At 42.3% G+C, this 19,484-nt stretch overlaps 1 protein-coding gene across 13 annotated transcripts in view; it reads left to right on the top strand.

Annotated features, from left to right (window-relative positions):
* zfhx3b (zinc finger homeobox 3b) overlaps positions 1 to 19,484 on the top strand; it is a 349,963-nt gene that overhangs the window by 32,399 nt on the left and 298,080 nt on the right. For 3 of the 13 annotated variants that reach the window (XM_030413368.1, XM_030413360.1, XM_030413359.1), the window contains exon 1: positions 9,524 to 9,972. The exons of the other annotated variants lie outside the window; for them this stretch is intronic. The gene's annotated coding sequence lies outside the window, so the exon portion shown is untranslated. Of the gene's footprint in view, positions 1 to 9,523; positions 9,973 to 19,484 lie in introns of those variants that run through there. 13 annotated transcript variants of the gene reach the window in all.

Raw genomic sequence — 19,484 nt, 5'->3', positions numbered from 1 at the left:
AAAGGCAGCGACAGCAGAAAACCAACCTCTGTCTGTCCGACTCACCTATCAGCCAGCGCAGCGTGGTAGTATATACACATTGTTACCTGTCTACTTTAGCACTTAGCAAGGTTTTGTAGCGGAATATAAATAAGCATAAAAGTCTAGTCAAGCTTTTTTATTTTGACCACTTAGCCATGAAAACAGTGACAGCCAGCCATAAACATGTAACATACACGGCCGTACGAAACTTACAGCATCACAGCACTATAAATTCACACTAATCCCTGCTGGATATTTGATAATTCACTCTTATTCCCCTGTGCGCCTCTCTGCTACTCTATCCCCAGCGTTTTTCTCCTCCGCCAAGGCTTTTCCACCATTTTCTTAGAATTGAATGCAAATTGGTTGAAACACTGATCAGAACTTATTACAAAATGGAGCCTTGCTTAGAGAAAGAAATGGTGCATCACTATGAGAGCGAGGATGGAAGGGACTGGGGGGGGGGGTTGTGGTGTTGAATGTGGGCTGGGAGCAGTGGTGGGTGGGGCTACTGGGGGTGTGCATGCATGTGTGTGTGTTGCGAGAGGGTTTCTGTGGCAGGGATGGGAAAATTAGATTTATTTTTTCATGGGGTGAAGAGGGAGGATGGAGGGGGGTTGTGGGGTTCAGTAATGGCACCTCACTGTATTTTATATATTTACAGATGGAAGAAAATGAAAATGTTTTCTGAATAGGTTTTCTCCATGCATTCTCTTTCTGTTCTCATGTGCTTGTGTTTCTGTCTGCACAGTTCTGTCTGTCTGCATTTATCCCACCCGAGATCCACCCCTCCTCTTGCTCCCCTTTTTTGCTGGCAGATCCCCAAGGTTATGGCATGTCTGGACATCTAATCAGGCCAAGTCTTGATGCTGAATATGTTGTGCCCCTCATCCCCACAGCCCATATTGTTTATCCTATGCCTGCCATTATATATTCAAGCCTTTGTCCACTCTGTACTGCACACCCCGCTGTGATAAATGAACACGACCTTGGAAAAAAGGTTGAAGAACAATGATTCCACTTTTTATGAATTAATTTCCTCCAATGTAGCCTGTGTTCAGTAGGTAGTGCGGTACTCGCTCACTGCCATGTCAAATAGAGGTATGCATTTGAGCATTTGAAATTTAGCGACACAAAAATGAGGCCAGGCTACATATGTGAGCCATTATGGGCAATTTTAGGCAGTTATGTCTCTTGTTCCCTTGACCTAAAGGGATCATTTTTGCACCTTGTCAGTAATAATAAAAAAGGAACAGCTCCTGTCTGAATGTCGCTTTACAGAATGGTTTGATTTTCAGTCATTTTGTATCTGCAAGTCTCTTTGTAGCTTCTCCAGCAGGCATTGGAAGTATAAAAGCATAGATTTATTTGCAAAAGACATGGCAGTGAAGTCATCTGAATCTGTCAAGGGTTCATAAATGTGGCATGTCAAGATGCGGACAGTTGCACAGTTTTACCAGCAGACAGAGGCTATATTATTGACCTCTCAGTGAGGGGGATACTCTCTCCTCAACCCTTTCCTTACAGCACACCGCAGTACCCATACCTAGCCAGTAGATGGTGTGCCTCCTTTAGGTTTCCTCGGTTTCCACTCACTGAACCTTGCTTGCTCACCCGTGACTTGAGAAAGCGCTCAGGGGTAGGCCTCCCTAACCTATCATCCCCCCCCCCCCCAACACCCCTCTGAGCACCCCTTCCATCTCTGCCATCTCCCCCATCGCCCCCCACCCCCTCCCCCTCTCAATCCAGGGGGTAGAGTCACCGAGGTGGCAGTTCTAACAAGCTGCCGGGGACCGCACTGCTCAAATGAGCCAAATCAAAGAGAAAAGGGGGAGTTGGATAGGTAGCGCCATGAACCCCCTGCAGAGAACAACCATTCTGATGAATATGAAATGAATTTGTATTGCTTGACATGATAAGCCCAAGGATAACCCCGCATTCAGCCGACATCTTCACCCTGACACACTTTCGACATTAAAAGATGTGCAGGCAAACATCAACAAAAAATTACTACAGCGAGGACTGACCGACTAGCCGTGAATTGTTTGTTGGCTGGTCTTTGAAGAGGAACATGAGAGAGTCAGTGAATTGCAAATGAACAGGATTTAGACGTCTGTTTTGTTAGGGACAAGGTGAAGTGTTCATCTAACCTTAAAATGTGCGTCCATGTCCTTCTTTCTGAGAAGGCACTACAACACCACAGAGCTTTTTTGGATTCATTGACTGGTGGACTAGCATTAATAAGAGAGCACTCCTGTATCATTTTCTTTTTCTCTTGTCAAGTTCCCATCCTCTCTTCCCCCCTCTGACTTCATTCTTCATTCTCTCTGCACCTCTCTGATTTCTCATTTCATTTTGTTGTGCAGTTGCTATCCCTCTGCATCTTGCATCTCTCTTGGGCTGTCTTTCTAGGGGTCCATGATGAAATGGCGTTGGGTCACGCCACCAAAAAAAGAAAAAAAATATGAATATGATCATGGAAAAACCCACCATATTGTGTCCTCCCCCATCATGCAGCTTTAGTCTGCCACTTCCTCAGCGCACATTCAAACATATGTGAGTGAGCATGCACATGTACGCGTGCGGGCACACACACATGCACGTCCACACACTCATGTGGCTGCTGCACACTTCATTTAACACATACAGATGCAGGGCTTTATAGTTTTCCTAAAGCCAGAAAACAAGGAAGTGCACATTGATTGTAAAAGCCTGTGTTATCATTTATGTTCACAAATGCTCCTGGCATGGAAGAAGAGCCATTGAAATTGCTCAGCCAAGAGAGGGGAATAGGAAACGTTGTGTATAATAACGTGAATGGTAATGCTTCAGTTTTATGCCCCTATTTCGTCTGTATGTGTGCAGCCTCAGAGCTCTGAACCTGGATTTCACAATGATTTCACAATTTGCAAAATGTAATGCATACAGAAATGACAATATCTGAAATGTTTTCTCTGCCTCTTGGTGTTTTTAAGCTTTCTCCCAGTTTAAAGAATTACACAGTGAATATGGCTTCACCTGTGCTACTCAGCCTTTCATTTTCTGCTAGATGTTCTTTTGGTAGATTCCCATCCGAGAGAACCCTGCATAGTAATCTGAAGGTAATGGAACCTGCTCGCGTACTCAGTGAAAGTCAGTATGACCCCTGATACTGCTTTTGTGCAAATGTCTCTTGGTGCTTTCACTGTTATTTTGTTTTGTTAATTTCCTTCACATCTTGAGAGAAGTTTCATGTACATAGTGGTTAAAGGCTGAAAACAGGTTGTCCGACCGACTGTCTATATATCATGATTTGTTTTATAGTTATTTGTCTCAAATTTATATCTTTAAAGATTAATAATTATTGGTCTCAAATTGATATTGAGTGAAATTGAATTGACATACTAGTCATTTTACAAATGAGGCAAGACTGACCCCTCATTAGTGAGGCTGACATAAATAATATCACAGGATCTAAAACAGTCATTTAAAGGCCTTCCTCATTTTATTGTTCACAGAGAAGCCTCCTTTATTGGACATAAGTATCTCTCAGGTACTCGCACCTTGCCTTATTGACCTTGGGAAGGTACTGCTGGGCCTGTGTACTTCAGTGAGGTGCTACTGACTTCACCTGTGACCCCTCTCTAAACAGTGGGTCAGGAAGGCACTGAGGGCTGCTGCCACTGTGTAGTTTACTGTGGAGCACCGTTACTATATTACCTCTGGTCTGGGCTGTGCATCTATCAACCTCCAGATCAGAGGAGTGTTTCCTCTGTGCCCTCATTCAAAGACAAACAGCTGTTTGTTTTGTCTTCATCGCTACACTGTCAGATTTACCTCTGTGGTCATACTTCCACTCCTGTACCATCCAGAAACTGTCAGAGGAGGCGCGTCACGCATGGAGAAAGTTTTCTTTGAAGGAGCAACATGTGGTGAGGCATTCATTAGCAGTAAGATGTCATTTAGAACACCTGAGAGAAACTATGGCGCATTGTTGGTACGTTGATCCTGGTTGGTAACTCATTTCCTCGACGCTTTTGTGAGCATTGTCTTCTGACTGAATGCTGGAGATGTTTTTTGCGTTTGGTTTTCCTGAGTGGATACAATAAAAGCAATTTCTCTACAAAGCCACTCAAACATGGAGTGAACAGACAAAAGGGATTGGAGAAAATCTGGGCCACAGCAGAATCCAGTCTGCCCCTCTGCTAACCTCCTCTCAAACAAACACAGCAGCCATTTCCTCCCTCTGTCCCTGGAGCCCTGCGCCCCTCGCCCCCTTGCTGAAGCACCAATTCAGTCGGCTGCAGCACAGGTGTTGTGACGTGTGCCATTTCTATACTTCTTCATATCGTGGTGAAACAGCATGTTATCAAGTTTTATATAGTGTCCGTGTGTGTGTGTGTGTGTGTGTGTGTATGTGTGTGCGTATTAAGCACTTTTTTCTTTTTCAGATTGATGTTCACAAAAAAGATCTCAGATATTTGGGTGGTGTCTGTATGTTATATATTTCCTGCGTATTTCAAATGTAAATTTTAAAAACATGTCACAAATTATTTTAAACTAATAAAAAATTATGCAATATAATTACATATGTGCATTTTAAATTTGATAATAATTTCATAATTTTAATATAAAATGTTTTATGAAAAGAATCATTAGAATGAGTTTTCAGCTGTAGACAATTTATTACCAAATTTTTCCTTCGACAAAACAATTCATCTACTGTGTATATCACAATGTCGAATTGATGTTAAATTACGACATCTTAGTTTTCTGTATTTTTATTTTGACATGCTTTACTGTTTATTTAAACCGAGCAGAGGGATTTCCCCTGGCTGAGTCTAATGGTGTATTTTATGTACAGATGCATCTGGTAGGAATCAGTCGATCCCACTGAGGGAGCCGAAAGTGAAAGAGGCTGTTATGCTTTAGCACTGGCCGAACTACCGAAGTCACAGCCTGATCGGACAAAATCCCTGGCGTGTCCACGGCACAGCAAAGTCAAGCGTGAACGAATCATGCTTTACTTTGCTGTGCTGTACCAAGCAGTGGAAAACACCACTGATGTCATCCAGCAAAGGGAGGAAATGTTGCAGTTTTGTCTCTTCTTGCACTGTTTATGTAATCACAGAAATTATTCAAATCATTCTTAATATGAATTAACATTGTTTCATATTTTTAATATATTTTTTTTATATATCTTTCTTAATTTTGTTTTCATGAAGATATCAGTTTTGTCATTATCAATTTGTTGCATCTTGTTTACTTAAAAATACTGAAACTGTAAATTCTCTCTATAAATACCATTCAACATTTTTATAATAAAAAAAATAATTATTATGTATTAATTGAATATGATGATTTTCTCTATTATAACTTGGAAATTTAACTGTTGCATAATTTATTCGAATTGTTTAGAATTTCTGCGATGGTCTTCATGTCCATAATAAAAGATAATTTATTTTTCTTTGTGTTTTACCCTGACATAGGGCGTGGGGTACAGAGGATTTAGGGACAGGAGGAGGGGGATGTTTGTTTATTTATTTCTTATTCTCCCTCTCTGCCTCCTGACATATCTGTATTCCTCATCTTCTGTCTCCCCTTTGAAAAGAAATGAAAAAAAAGAGGGAAGAAGCACTCATTTTTTTCTGAATCCTCCTCTCGCCTTACCATTTTCATCAGCTGCTCTGATAGCCATGAATCTTGTCACTCATGTTTTTCATCAACTCATGTCCATGGAGCGTGCGGCGAGTCCTGGAGATTCCCGCTGAAGCGAATGCAACGGTCAGAAATGGAGTCACACAATCAAGCCAGAGAATAACACAAACACACAGAAAACACACAGGAGATATCCATAAGATCCGGCAGGAGACGTGTACCAACACGCAAAAACAATGACGGAAACAGAGCCCTGAAATAAAACGTGGTAGTAAAATGTCGTCTTCTTCTGAGAATTACATGCTCATCTTTTAGAGGTGAACTGACTGAACAGAGAAAATCTGGAACAGTGTGTACACTTGAAAAAAACACTCCTTTGCATGGACTTTCGTTTTTTTTTTTTCTAATGGGAAAATGTTCCACGAGACATGCAGGAATTTTGTAGGAGGAAAAGCATGTTTTCTTGTGAACGCTGGCAAAGGAAGCAGAAAACAAGCGAGCGGAGTGTGTACTGTAATGTTTCCTCCTGGTTCGATTCTCAGATGGCAGGAGCCAGTTACCATCACTGCTGTTACTCTCTGTATCTGGGTTCTGCTGCTTGTCAGTTCAGCTGTAGTTGTTTTCATATGTGAGCCATGTTTCTTTTAGTGCAGTTTTTTTTCTGCCTCCTGGATACTTGGTTCTTTCAACCTGAACTTGACATTGTTCTCCCTGCTTATGTTCAAGGCTGTAATGATTGGCTGTGACAAAAGGGGTATCTCCCTCCATCCTTAAAAAAAAGAGTGATGGCCTCTAAGACAGCTGTCATTTACCATTAGTCACGCTTCATGCTCCTCAGCTAATCTTATTTTTTATTGCTTTTTGTTACATGCATGATGTTGTTTCCTCTTTTTTACAGTCGATGTAAAGCTCATTTTATGTTCTTTCACCTAAACCCACGGCTGTCTCTGTGGATGAAATAATCACTTGTTCTTTAGGCGTTAATTGTGATTTAATTGCCCTAATTACCTCATTATCTCATACATGATTAAGATAATTAGCTTGGTGTTAAATACTGTGACTTTTTTTCCTGTAAGACAGGAAGAATTCCCTGTGATTACTTAATGAGATTAATTATACTCGGTGTACCTGGCATAATTGTAAAAGTTCCCACCTGCAATTCCACTTTCACACCATTAATGAAAAATCACTGTAAATGAAGACATGCATGTGTCTTTCTCAGGTAATTAATTAGAGACGAAGGCTCACACAGTTTAAATGTGAAATGTGGATAATTTCTGCACGTTCTTAGTTCTTCAATGCTGCTCAGCTGAGGAAAAGGTTCTCCTGTGCTGTGTGGGGTTGTTCTTTCAGAATGAGGTCAATCAACGTTAACATTTCTCCTCCCTAAGATTTGATATGAATAAAGGTTTTTTTTCTAAATATATTTTTCAGGTTCAGAAGTTTTTCAGACATCTTTCCTCGATTAGAAGTTTGCCTCTGTTAAATTATAATTACTAGTTAAGCGTGGGACAGACTTTGAAAAGTGCCCTAATATCTGACTCTCTGATGAGTTTGAAACAGACATTAGGCCCATTTCACAGAAACTGTAGCTTGAATAAGGTCAGCATGCGCTGAATCGAGCTGGATCAATCAGCGTGGTTAGCCTTTAGTGGAATTTATCCAATGAGAACATGATTGGCTAAGTTTAATATGGGATGCAGCTGGAAAACCTGGCAGTGTGCTGAAAATCAGAAGATGGCTGGCAGCCTCGTCTGTCTATGTCTGCGTTTCTCTATCTTTTTCCTTCTCCACCCTCTGTCTCTTTCTCTCTGTGTGTCTGCAGTCAGAGGGTAGAGTCAGTTTTACTGTCACTACCTGTGAAATTGTATTCCACGAAGATGGATGCTTTCTCTTATATTCATGACATCCAGGGAAGCACAGTCACCTCCAAAACTGTTTAATATGGATGCCGTGAAGGCAGACACATATACACACATTCATAACACGGAAAAACACAGCACATGTGCACACACACACACAAATAGACATTAATGTACTCTTGCATGCTTGCACACTCGCAAACATGCACGCACACACACACACACACGCACACACACACATTTTTTTTGCCCCAAAGACAATGCATGGCTGGTGTTTTGCTCCTGCTGATGATGAAGAGTGGTAGTGACAGTGCTGCTCTCAGTAGGGTTGATGCATTACAACACAGGGCTGCCATGTTGCGTAAATTCTCTGTCTCTCCTCATTGAGAACATGGAGGCTTCTCATCTAGCGTGGTACACCGGTGCACTTTAGCTCCTCCACTCCTCTATTGTTTCATCTCTGGAGTTTCGTAACGACATTCACTCTGTGTAGTGTAGTTATCCATTTTGATGGTAGTGCGGCGTTGCCTGTTGTCTTCAGTGTGTGTGTGTATTCCCTTTTTTTTTGACTGGCAGTCCAGCATTGTATTGTACTCAGAGGCGTTCGCCATGGATCCCTGTGCAGCCACTGAAGAGTACATGTGCTCTGCTGGTGTAGCCTACCTCCCTCCTCTCACGGGGGGGGGGGGCCCATGCAGAGTAATCTGCTCAGGTTGGACTGAGAGCAAGGTGCCAGAGCAAATTGTTGGGCTCCGTAAGGTTCGCGTGCGCATGTGCGGTTGTGTGTGTATTTATTTGCACTGACAGAGAACACGAGGGTGGAGGGGTGTGGTCTGCGGGTCAAGGAGGCAGAGGGGACTCACAGTTGAGGGGTTTGTGGGCTGCAGCCGCGGAAATACACAAGATTAATAAAACAACACCACACACAGGATAGGACTCGGAGGGTACCAGCAGACCCCCTCTCCACTCCCTTTTCACTCCATCCCTCCCTTCGCTCTCCACCGCTACCTTAATATGAGTAAGAGATGGATCCCCACGTGTCCTTGGGGGGGCATCATTATGTTTCATTTGGGCTGTGTTTTCCCTCTCGGCGCAATGCTACAGTACTTAGCCAGCACCTTGCTGTTGTCTGCATGAGGCCAGTAGGGCCTCGCAAGTGTACAGGGGTGCCTCTTTACTATGTTCTGTGGCTGGACCCTGACGTATCTCCTCCTGACATCCTGATACAACAGGACAGTGAGACGGTGGATCTTTGCATGTACGGCAGTACAAAAATACAGAGTGTATATCTTCTTTCATGAATATCTCGGCGGAGAGACTCCCTTGAACAGTTGCAATGTTGCTACATTTCATTCTCTGTGTGCCTGTTTGGTTGAGCTCTATTGTAGAACTAAACTTAGGCACCATGCCCTAGCTGCAGGTTGTATGGAGTTTCTACATCTCGTTCTTTGGTGAGGGGGAGGAGAGGAATCACAGAGTCTGTAGAAATGGGGGTTCTGTTCAGAGGTTCACAAGAGAGGTTTTGTGTAATCCTATGCTAAATTCAGCATCAGATCTTTTGGGGAGCTATGTAAAACCAGTATGTTTTTCTTGTCTTTACTTTTCCTGCACACCTCAAAAAATGATGATAGCGCATGGCTTTTCAGCTATCTCACCCTCAAGGCAAAATGTACAAGGCTGCTAGGCGGCGTTACCTCTTCCTCTTCCTAGAGACAGCTAACCCCCTCAAAGGATGCTGATGTCTGGAGAGGGAATGCCTATGAGCAGAAATGGGGAAGGAGGAGGGAGGTTTGGGATGGGGTGGGGGTACAATGGAGTTGGGGGGAGCATTGAATAGAAAGGAAGGAGGAGGGAGGGAATATGTGTTTGATTCAAAGAAGAAAAAAAAAAGTCAATTCGGTCCCCCTGTTCTTTGTAGAACATTTAGCTTTGACCCTCCCTTGCTTTCTCTACTCCCTCCCACCACCACAACCCCCCCAACTCATACACACAGACACGCAGGGTCCAGCAGATCTGCAGGATATCACACCAGCGAGCCTTTCCTATCTTCTGCACAGAGATGCATGCTTCTTAATATATATCTTCACTGTATAGTGTGTGTGTATATGTCCACACTGTTGCAACAGGCAGACACTGAGGGAGGAGAGAGGGAAATAGGGAGAGAGAGTGACAGGAAGGGAGTGAGGGAGGAATAGAGAGAGGTAGAGTGAGAGTCAGACTGAAATAGGAAAAGGGAGGGGGGAGAGCTTTATATGTTGGTTACATGTTTATGATGCAGTGAAAAATATCAATTTAGATAAAAAAAAAAAAAAAAAAAAACAACAAAAAAAAACCAAGGCTTGGGGATAGAATCTGAGTATTTCTCATATTTCTGGTGAACTAGTCCACATAGCTGCAGCCAAAGCCCTGACCAGACCTCTACTTGTGCTCAGCAGACTGGAGGCGACCCAGGGTAAGTTATGGGCTTTTTTTTTCTCTTTCTTTCCCTCTCTACGCTGCTGATTACGATGCTGCTGATTGATTGGTTAGAGGCTGTGGATTATCACGGGCCGCTCGTCACCAGGTACCTGATGATGAGAGGAGAGAGAGACGAGAGGAGAGGAGGAGGGGGGGTGGAGGAGGGGGGCGACGGAGGGAAGGAGGGGTGGAAATTAGATGAGCATGGCCAGTGCTCACATCACCAGATCTCACTAACTCTCTTTCTGATTTCTCTGTTTACTCTGCCATTGCACATTTGTATACGGCGTGTGCAAAAATTGATTTTGTGCATTTGTGTGTGCTTGTGTATCGCCTTGATGTGTGCGTGTGTGTGGTCCCAGCCGGCACACGTTGCCAAGCCCACCCGCCTTTTCCGTAGTCAAACCGGCGTGTGCTGATGAGGCTGCGGGGAGGGGTTTTGCTGATGAGGAGAAAGCCAGAGGGGCCTTTTTGTGAATATGCAGATAAGGGGCATGTGTAAATGGGAGGGGGCTCGACGTGAGTGTGTGCCACACGCTTTATTGTTTATATGTTCTCCATAGGGAGCCTGATCCTCAACAGATTGCTGGCGTTTGGTGTGATCTTGCCGCTGCTTTGTTTGGGGCATTCGCTGACAAAGATAGAGAAGGAAAAAGACGAGAGCCGGGGAGGGGGGAGGGGGGTGATGGGGGAAAAAACAGATAGAAAAATACAGTTAAAGAGACGGGAGAAAAAAACAGAGTAGAGCAGCTTCAGGGCATATTTTCACCCCATTGACAAGACGTGATGATTGCTGTTTTGCCCCCTCCCTCCTCCCCTTTACCTCCCCAGACGTTTTTCTAATCCATTTGCATGTCAAAGCAGTGGAGGCCACTGCGCAGATTAGTATGAGATGACATAATGATGTAATGAATTAAATGCTCCTGTTTAAGCGCTGCACTTTGCTTTAGTGGGAGGCAAGGACAGGGGGGATGAGGGGCAAATAAGAGAGGAACAAGTAGGGATGTGACACTGGCATGAGTTTTCTTTTACAGTCATCTCAGGGACATTAATTAAAATAAACTTTTCAGCTTGATTTGATTATGACACCACATCTGTGTTTGCATTGAGCTTTATTATGTTTACATTTTTTAGTTGCATATATATATTTGACTGTTACCATCTTGAGTGTTGGTGTCAGCACACAAGTTTGTTACACACAGACTCTTATTCATTGGCAAAATGGCAAAACATGCATTGTATTTATATTTCATTTTCTTGTGAAAAAGATTTATTGATTTTTCTCTATTCTGATATTTTTAACTTTTTAAATAAAGGGCAGAAAAAAAGGCAGAAAAAAAGATGATTTTTAATAAAAACAAAAGAACGGAAAGAAAGATCGGAGCTGTCCCTTCCGAGCTGCAGCTCTGTATTTTTTGGGGTTTGCTTTTGAAGAGTTGTGTGAAGACTGTCAAAAAAAGGGGATCTGTTCCCATTTTGGCCTGCTCATGAAAAAGGTTAGAGGACCACAGGGCTGATTGCTGTACCTTCATCTCAGTTCCCTTTTTATCATGGTCTGGCAATATTTTGTCCATTTACACTCCCTCATCTTTTTTGTCTTATTTGCCCGATATTTTTTTTTTCTTAAAATGTAAATATGGTATGGTTTAACTTGCTTTTGATCTAAATTGTCGTGGCCTTTAACACAGAGCACCAAATTGGCGTGTGCGGCAGCAGTAAAAGCGGATGGAGTACTATATCATCGATTGATGCACTGGCTAAAGCAGTGTTTTTATGAAGCCGAAAAGATCTGAGACACGACACCTGGGTCTCTATGGAGAAACACCTACTGTGTGACAGGAGCTGCTGTGTGTCACTCTTGTCATCTACCACCCGGGCAAAGATAGAGACCCCCCTACGCAAACCTACAGACACACATGCACACACACCTCAGTCACATGTAACAATTGGGCTTGCTGCCTCATTGAGGACAAGGGCAGCACAGGGGCTTGTTGAGGAGATAGATATGTCCCTCATCTCACTAAACTTTGCGTTATTCACACCACCCTACTTCTCCCCACTTGTATCGATTTGAGATGTACTACACAGATTCAGTTTTGCTGGCCTGATCGTTGTCTCTTCTACTTGGTCATGATTTAGTTCTTGCTGGAGTGGAGGAATTGACTTGATTGACACTAAAATCAATAGTTAATGAAGACATCGTGATGGGTCAGTGGAATATTTATGGAGTTTATAGATTTATCTGCAGATAGTTTAAATAAAATAACTATTTAAAGATATAAGGGTTGATTTAGAAATTAAATGATATTGAGATGTTTCCCTGACAAAAAGTACATCTAGAGGTCTTCTTAACTCACATTTTTAATGGTAAAAGCAGCATAATCGTAACATGGTGAATTCAGAAAGAGAGGAGAGAATTGGTAAATGTATTTTTCTAGTTTATGATTTCCAGCCGTCCCCCGTGTGGCCCCAGAGCCGTGTCCAGGCGGGTGTGGCCGTGTGGAGTCAGCTGGCTGGTGCAGGGGGTAATGAGTATGCACTGTGACAGCTGGGATAAAGTGTATGGATGTGTTTGGTGGGAGTAATCAGCTGCCGACCACGGGGTGCAAGAAGGTGATGTGAGGCTTTATGACTGCAGAGCTTAAACACACATACACATGCACACAAGCACGTGCACGGACACGCGCACACACAGAGGTCCATTGGGACTGCATGCTTCACCTCACCCTTGCACTGCTGAACATGTCCTGAGCTTCACAGCTCCTTTAGTTAAAGAAATATTTTTTTCAAATGCCCTGATAAAAGCAGGATTTTCCATTGCTGAAGTACACATTATTTAATTATCAGAAAAATGTAAACATTTCATTGTAACCAAACTCTTCTACGCATCAGAAAAAAAAAAAATAATTAATTGATCCCTGGCTGTGATGCAGATGGATTGAGTCGTATTTTGTGAATCAGGATTGAGTATTTGGTTGTTAAACAGCACACCGAGCAAAATATTGAATATGTTGTGTAATTGCATTACTGAACAGATTTGCTTTGTTACAAACCACATCTCAATTGAAGTTTTTGGGAGCCTGTGGCTACAGTGCTTTAAAAATAATTGATATAGAGTAGGCCCCGCTGGCCAGTGAAATTGAACACACTAATAAATGCATAAAGAGAAAATAAATATCGATCACCAAGTACATTAGAATAGTACAGCTTTGATTTGATTCTTACAGTTTGTGGGGTTTGTTGTTGTGTGTGATTATTGTTGCTGGTAGAGGGGAATGCATGTGTATTTATTTGACTCTCTGGGTGTTTGTGTTTCCTTGTCCCCAAATCTGCAGCTGTGATCCAAAGTTGGAGTTTTCTGTGGTCTTTAAATATTATGTTAGCGTCTGAGGAAGGTGATGAAATGCCTATGTTGGCCCCTGTTTTCGCTTTTGTCTACTCTTATGTGTGTATGTGTGGACAGTGAAAGTTTACGTGCATGTGCAAGAGTTGGAGCCCTTGCCTTGAACTCCTGGCCCTGTCACTCTGGGCTGCAGTTTTCCCCAGCTCCTCCAGGTTCTCTATAGTCAATGAGGAGGATAGGCGGGAAAGAGGATTATTGGTATTGATCTACCCAGGGGGATCATTAGGCATCACTATCAATTCACAGCTCCTAGCACACAGCACCGGCCCGCACAGACATTGCCAATTTGTCCCTATTAGAGAACCCAGTTTCTGGGTGTCTGCTGTGAGAGGCTGCTCAGGCCCCACTGGAGAGCAGCCAGCCAGGGCCTGACTCAGGCCTGACCACAGCGGGCTTGGCTGCACTGGGCTAGTGTGATGAAACACTTTCTGGCTGTGATCGCCTGCCTGATTTCATGAGCCATGCATGGTTGAATATGCAATAAAACTACTTTTTCTCTGAGAAAAAAACCCCAAAAAACGTGTCCTATGTTTTGCATTAAAATGTGTGGGACTTAAAATGTTATTTAGGGAAACAAAAAAAGGAGATTATTTTAGACTCTCTGTACACATTCCACTTCCTGTCAGTAGCTTCCTCTACATCCCCATATTATTTACCAAGGGGTAATTGGCACTGTAATAGAATACTTTAGTGAGGCTTATCCAGCCTGGCCCACTTATCTGTGTAAGCTGGCTGTTCTGGGGACTAAAGCTGCTAGATCCGTTGTCGCTGACTTTAACCCTCTCTGCTAGAGTCAGGTGTGCAGGGAGCTGCACTACTGAATGCCACTGCATGCCATGATGGGTGGCAGATGCCAGTGGGTACCCCTCACTCAATTTGGAGACACTGTGAGTTCACTGGTGTCTGTATAAAAAAGCTGATATATGTGCATATTCGTGCTCTCCTATTTTTCTTCTTCTTTTTTTATAGAATCTTTTTAGATAATTTTTTTTATACTTTTCAAGCTGTAGATTTTTGCTTGCCCGTTAAAATACACACCAGCCTTTTGTTTTATATGTTTTAAATTTGTTTGGAAGTAAACAAATATTTTACCTATTGAATGAAGAAAGCAATTGGAAATACTCTATAAGACATTTACTGTGTGGCTCATTTTTTCAAACTATGACTGTATTAACTAATTATGAAAAATTTGTTTTATATCTGCATAAAACTGCTGGCATATATGATGTTTAGTGATGAACTACTCTTTTTAAAATTTCTGGTTACTCTATTTAAAGGGACGGTTCAGGCTTCACCTATTATATTTTGAGAATATATAAGAAAAAACATTATATGAGTAGGCATTGACGCTAAATAAGGCAAAACGCTGTGTAAATAAGGAAGTATTATTTAGGTTTATGTTCATTTGTTTGACTTGTATTTGTCTGTCTGAGTCAAGAAAAAAGTCACTGATATATCAGCCACACAAACCTCGCCATTGACCAAGTGGGTCAGTGAGCAGCAGGTTATTTTTTTCTCACGCCCCTTGACCCCTCTCCTGGCCTCTTTAGCTGCAGCCGAACAAAATCTTAATCAAGCAGCAAGCAGACAGACTCTGAGCAATGATTCACCCTTAGTATTAACCACATACAATACAGATACACCATAACCATCATATATTTAGGAAATATACTGTAAGTGTATGAAAAAATTCCCCCTGACTTTGTAAACAGTGCCATGGTAAGTGAAGATGGTATCATTTCACGCGGGGGTCTATTAGAGGGCGAGCTGGGTGTGAAGGACATCCTACAGCTCTTTTAAGTGCTCTAATAAATCATCTTCAACACATTCAAAATTCATCAGTGCTCGCACTTTGCCCTTTTTCTCTCTGAGTCGGTCCGCTATGGTCACGCAGCCATACCACATGAACACAGCAGTAGAAACCGTTACAACAGCGGAGGAACATATTGGTCTTCCACCTGAGGTTTTTGCATGTGGAAATCAAAGGCCCCGCCGGTAATGACTTCAGTCTGGGCAATGTGTGGGGGTCCCCTCTCTTGAGCTGCAATTCCCCAGTCACAGCACTGCTTTCACACATCCTCATTCACGGGCTGTTCATAGGATGCTGTGCAGCTCTGCCGTGCTAGGTCAACGACCACACAAATGACATATGGAGCCAGTTCTGTTTTAACCAGCCCATCCAGTCAGTCACACTTCATCAAATATAAAAGCAAAGGAAATATTTGTAAGAGTAAATCACGAGGAAGTCGCATGCACCGGTTTTGTGACACAGATCAGTTTTTTTGTTTTTTTTGCTCTCGTTTTTCTGAGTGTTACATTGCATGAAAGGTAGAAGAACAGACCCAAATTGATGTTCCAACTGTTGTTAGACTCCAGCAGCATTTCTGTTGAGCCACCAAGAGAGGGCAGTGTGGCCTGCCTGAGAGCACGGCTAGCAGCTGCAATTCATAGTTGGAACATTGTGATCACCTGACATAAGCAGACAGGCACATACACATCAGACGCACACATGCCCTGTCCCTCGCTTGGTTGTTATATACGTAGATGATATACAGACATGGCTGCTTTTTTTTCTTTCTTCATGGTGGTGTGGAGAAACTCTCTGATCTTCTCTCTGGCATGCATCCCTTTCTTATACGTTCTGGTTAATTTCCTCTCAGTTCCTCTTTAATTGATGTTTGTCCAAACAGAATGAATATATTCCAGTTGAAAAGCCAACTCATTTACTGCCTCCTGTAAATAATAATATCCTCAGTCCAGATTTATTTTTCCATATAAACTGCACTGATATTAATGTGGGGATGAATGTAATATGAAATGAATGAAATATAAGCAGCGGCAGAAGGACATTTGTTAAATTAAACGGACTACATGGTTATGTGCCATTTTGTCTTCTATCCTTTTGTGCTTTTTTATGAGGCAGTGGAGGCAGACTGTCTGGGAGTAATCAGATAAAGACAGGAATCATTCATGATCCTTAAAAATGTAAAAATGAAAAATAAACAGATCGCGCAGAGCCAGTGGGACCGATGTGTGCTTCTGCTTCTGTAGATTTTACCCAGAGGACCAGTCATTGGCGGATCTCGCTGCTAGAAATCCGACATCATCTCGATATGCATTTGTGTCGTCTTGTATGGTTTGTTATCTGAGAATGTAAGAATGTGTTTGTGTTTTTCTCGGGGAGGAGAGAGAGAGGCTAAGTCTGTGAGCGAAAGGAAGGAAAAGGAGAGAAAAAGAAGGGAGAGATGGATGAGGGCAGTTCGGGGGCCCTGGGTGTTTTAATTATCCACTGCTCTGTCGTTGGGTCAGAGCTCGCTATCTCTCCCTGGCTTTATCCCTGTCTCATGATTTGAGCAGTACCTTTATCCCTAAGCCTTCAGCTCCTCTGGCCAAACAAAGAAAAAAGGGAGGGCAAAGAAGGGGTTTTACAGCAGTAACTATGCCACATTTACCATTAATATCCCTCAATCTCCTCTTTTTTATGTAGTGCAGAGCAGAGTAACCTCAATAAAGTGACCCCAGCGAGGCCTGGTAGCGTATGTAATATGGCTGTTGGGATGGAGGATCCTCTTGCACTAGGGCAGAGCTGGTCTAGTTCTGCTCAAAAGCTGAAGCAAAGTGCTGGCAGCCTCCTAAACAAGTGGGGTGAAAGAGCACATTTTTTATCTTCTTCCTCACTTCACTCTTTCTTTTTGCCTTTTTTTTTTGTGAGAAGAGATCATCGAAATGCCAAGCGTTCCAGGGATGCTGTTTGTCTGATAACACTGTCGGCTGTGGAATGGCTACCGCGGATGTGCACGGTGGTCACGTGACCCTGTTGTAGAGTTTCCCCGAAGCGGAAGCATTTACACATCCGTGTTAAGCATCGGAGTCGATATCACTGTTATTGAAGGTCCTAATATAATGGTGCTTACTGGATGCAGGTTTTTACTTTTATTAAAAAAACATCGTGTTGATAAAGACATTTTTATTCCCTGCCATGAAATCCATAATTTAAGAAAGAGAGGTTGAATTTTTTGTGGGAAAGGTAATATATTAATTACATTGTATTTGAAATTTAAATTTTCTTAACAGAATTCTTCCTGGAAATTCTTTTAAAATGTAATATACATTTTGAACACGATGTTTGTTTTGACCAGAATTAAGGTGTACATGTGCTCACAAAATTATGTGTTCAAAATAAGACAACAATGTTTTCAATATGAATTTTTGGTAAATGTTATCGCCGGTTTTATCCCTCCATTCAAACACACTCACCTAAAAACATGCAGTCGAGGAGGGAAATTTAGTGGAGGACAAAAAAAAAATCTGTGTTGGGAGACAAAAGCCTTCTTCTCTTTCTTCTGCTGTATACTGTATATGTATTGTTTGCCAGAAAAAAATCCACAAAGCAAATGTATTTACCAGTGTGTGCATAAAAGCGTGTGTGTGTGTGTGTAGATTGTATATCCTGAGTGCTCATGTGTTAGTCTGTAATTTCTGGACCATACTGTATCTCCATGACAACATGGTTTTGATGTGGGTTCCCTTCCTGACATTTCCCCATTTGGGGGAGGCTTGTGAATTGCCTTGCCTCTCCTTCAGTCAGCATGTCACATGAAAAAAAGGTGTTGGGGGAGAGAGAGAGGGGTAAAGGGGGGGTGTGTGTGTGGGGTGGGTGGGTGTGCATAGGGGGGCAGTATGAGGAATCTAATGGGCGTCTGGTCTGATTGTCCTCAGCCGTGGCAGTAGAGACAAAGCAGATGAATTGTGCAATGGATTCGAAGAGATTGGAGACAAGTGCATGTCAGCAGCCCCTCCATCTCTCCTCTCTCTCCACCCCCCCCTCACCACCACCACCACCACCTCCCATCCTCCAGGATCCCTCCCTCTCCATCTCTCCTCTCTTTTTGTCTGACATCCTGAAAAAAGCAGGCATGACAGCAGTGCTCTGCTTGAGCAAAACATTAAAAACAAAATGCAATCCTCACCCGTTTTTCTTTTTATAATAGATATTCAGGCAGACATTCAGTGTGTTGAACCCATATTAATTGTGAGACAGTGCATGACAAATCCTCACAATATTAATCACTAAGCAAACATCACGGACATTTTGATTCATGCTGTCTGAAATGCTTGGAATAAATGACAGCATTTATAGAAAGCACATTTAAAGATAAAGGCACTTATCTAATCAGCTTAAAAGAGGCACACTGGTCTGAAATCTGATAGACTTTTCCCCTGAACGTTTTTGTCTTCTCACTCTCATGATTTCTGCCAATTTTTTTAAGGGGATGCTACTGTATAATAATTTATTCAACTCTCCGTATTGAGTAAATGTCTAGTCAGTGTGTCTGGCCGGTAGTTATCCCTTCCACTGGACACTCACCTCCAGGAAAACGCTGACAGTCAGTCAGCACAGGCAGCTTCAAACACCCACTGCTCCTGAAGCTGGAGGTAGAACAGCCATTCTTTGTGCTTCCACATGTTCATCTCTGAACCCTGGAAGGCAAATCACAGAAAGCCTTATTTATTTATTTATCTTTTTGATACTGTCTCTGTCATGAAAGGCTCTGGCCAGTGTCTTAGCCGAGGTGAGCGTTCTGATTTTTAGTAGCAGTGTAGCCCAGGATTGTAAGTGTGAGTATCTCCTGCAGTAAGTGTGCTGATGTGTTTTCGACAGCTACTTTGGCTTTGAAGTTTCAAAGAGGAAATACACTCAGGGCTCCTGGAGGTTTCACACTCCTTCCAAAAAAACCACGAGTTATCAAGCTCCATTTAGAATTGATTTTTTAAAAATTAATTTTTGTTATTTATTTATTTATTTTATTTTATTTTTGTATGTTTTCATATTTTGCAGCACCAGCCATTCTTGATAAATTCAGTATGTTGAATTACAATCAACAGACTCTCAATATTCCTGTGAGGATATATCATATAATTAACTATAATTCGTCATAATTAAACAAAAAGGAAAATATTTTCATCTGAAGTACAAGAAATATGAGGAATATTCAGAATAAGTGCTGACATTTTTAATTTGTTTACGTCGTGAATATAACCCTTCGTTAAGACGAATAGACACAATACAATTTCATTTTCTATCAAGTGACCACCCTGACAGC

The sequence above is a fragment of the Sparus aurata genome, chromosome 4 (assembly GCF_900880675.1).
Source record: "Sparus aurata chromosome 4, fSpaAur1.1, whole genome shotgun sequence".
NCBI lineage: Eukaryota > Metazoa > Chordata > Actinopteri > Spariformes > Sparidae > Sparus > Sparus aurata.
This window is presented reverse-complemented; position numbering and strand designations above follow the sequence as displayed.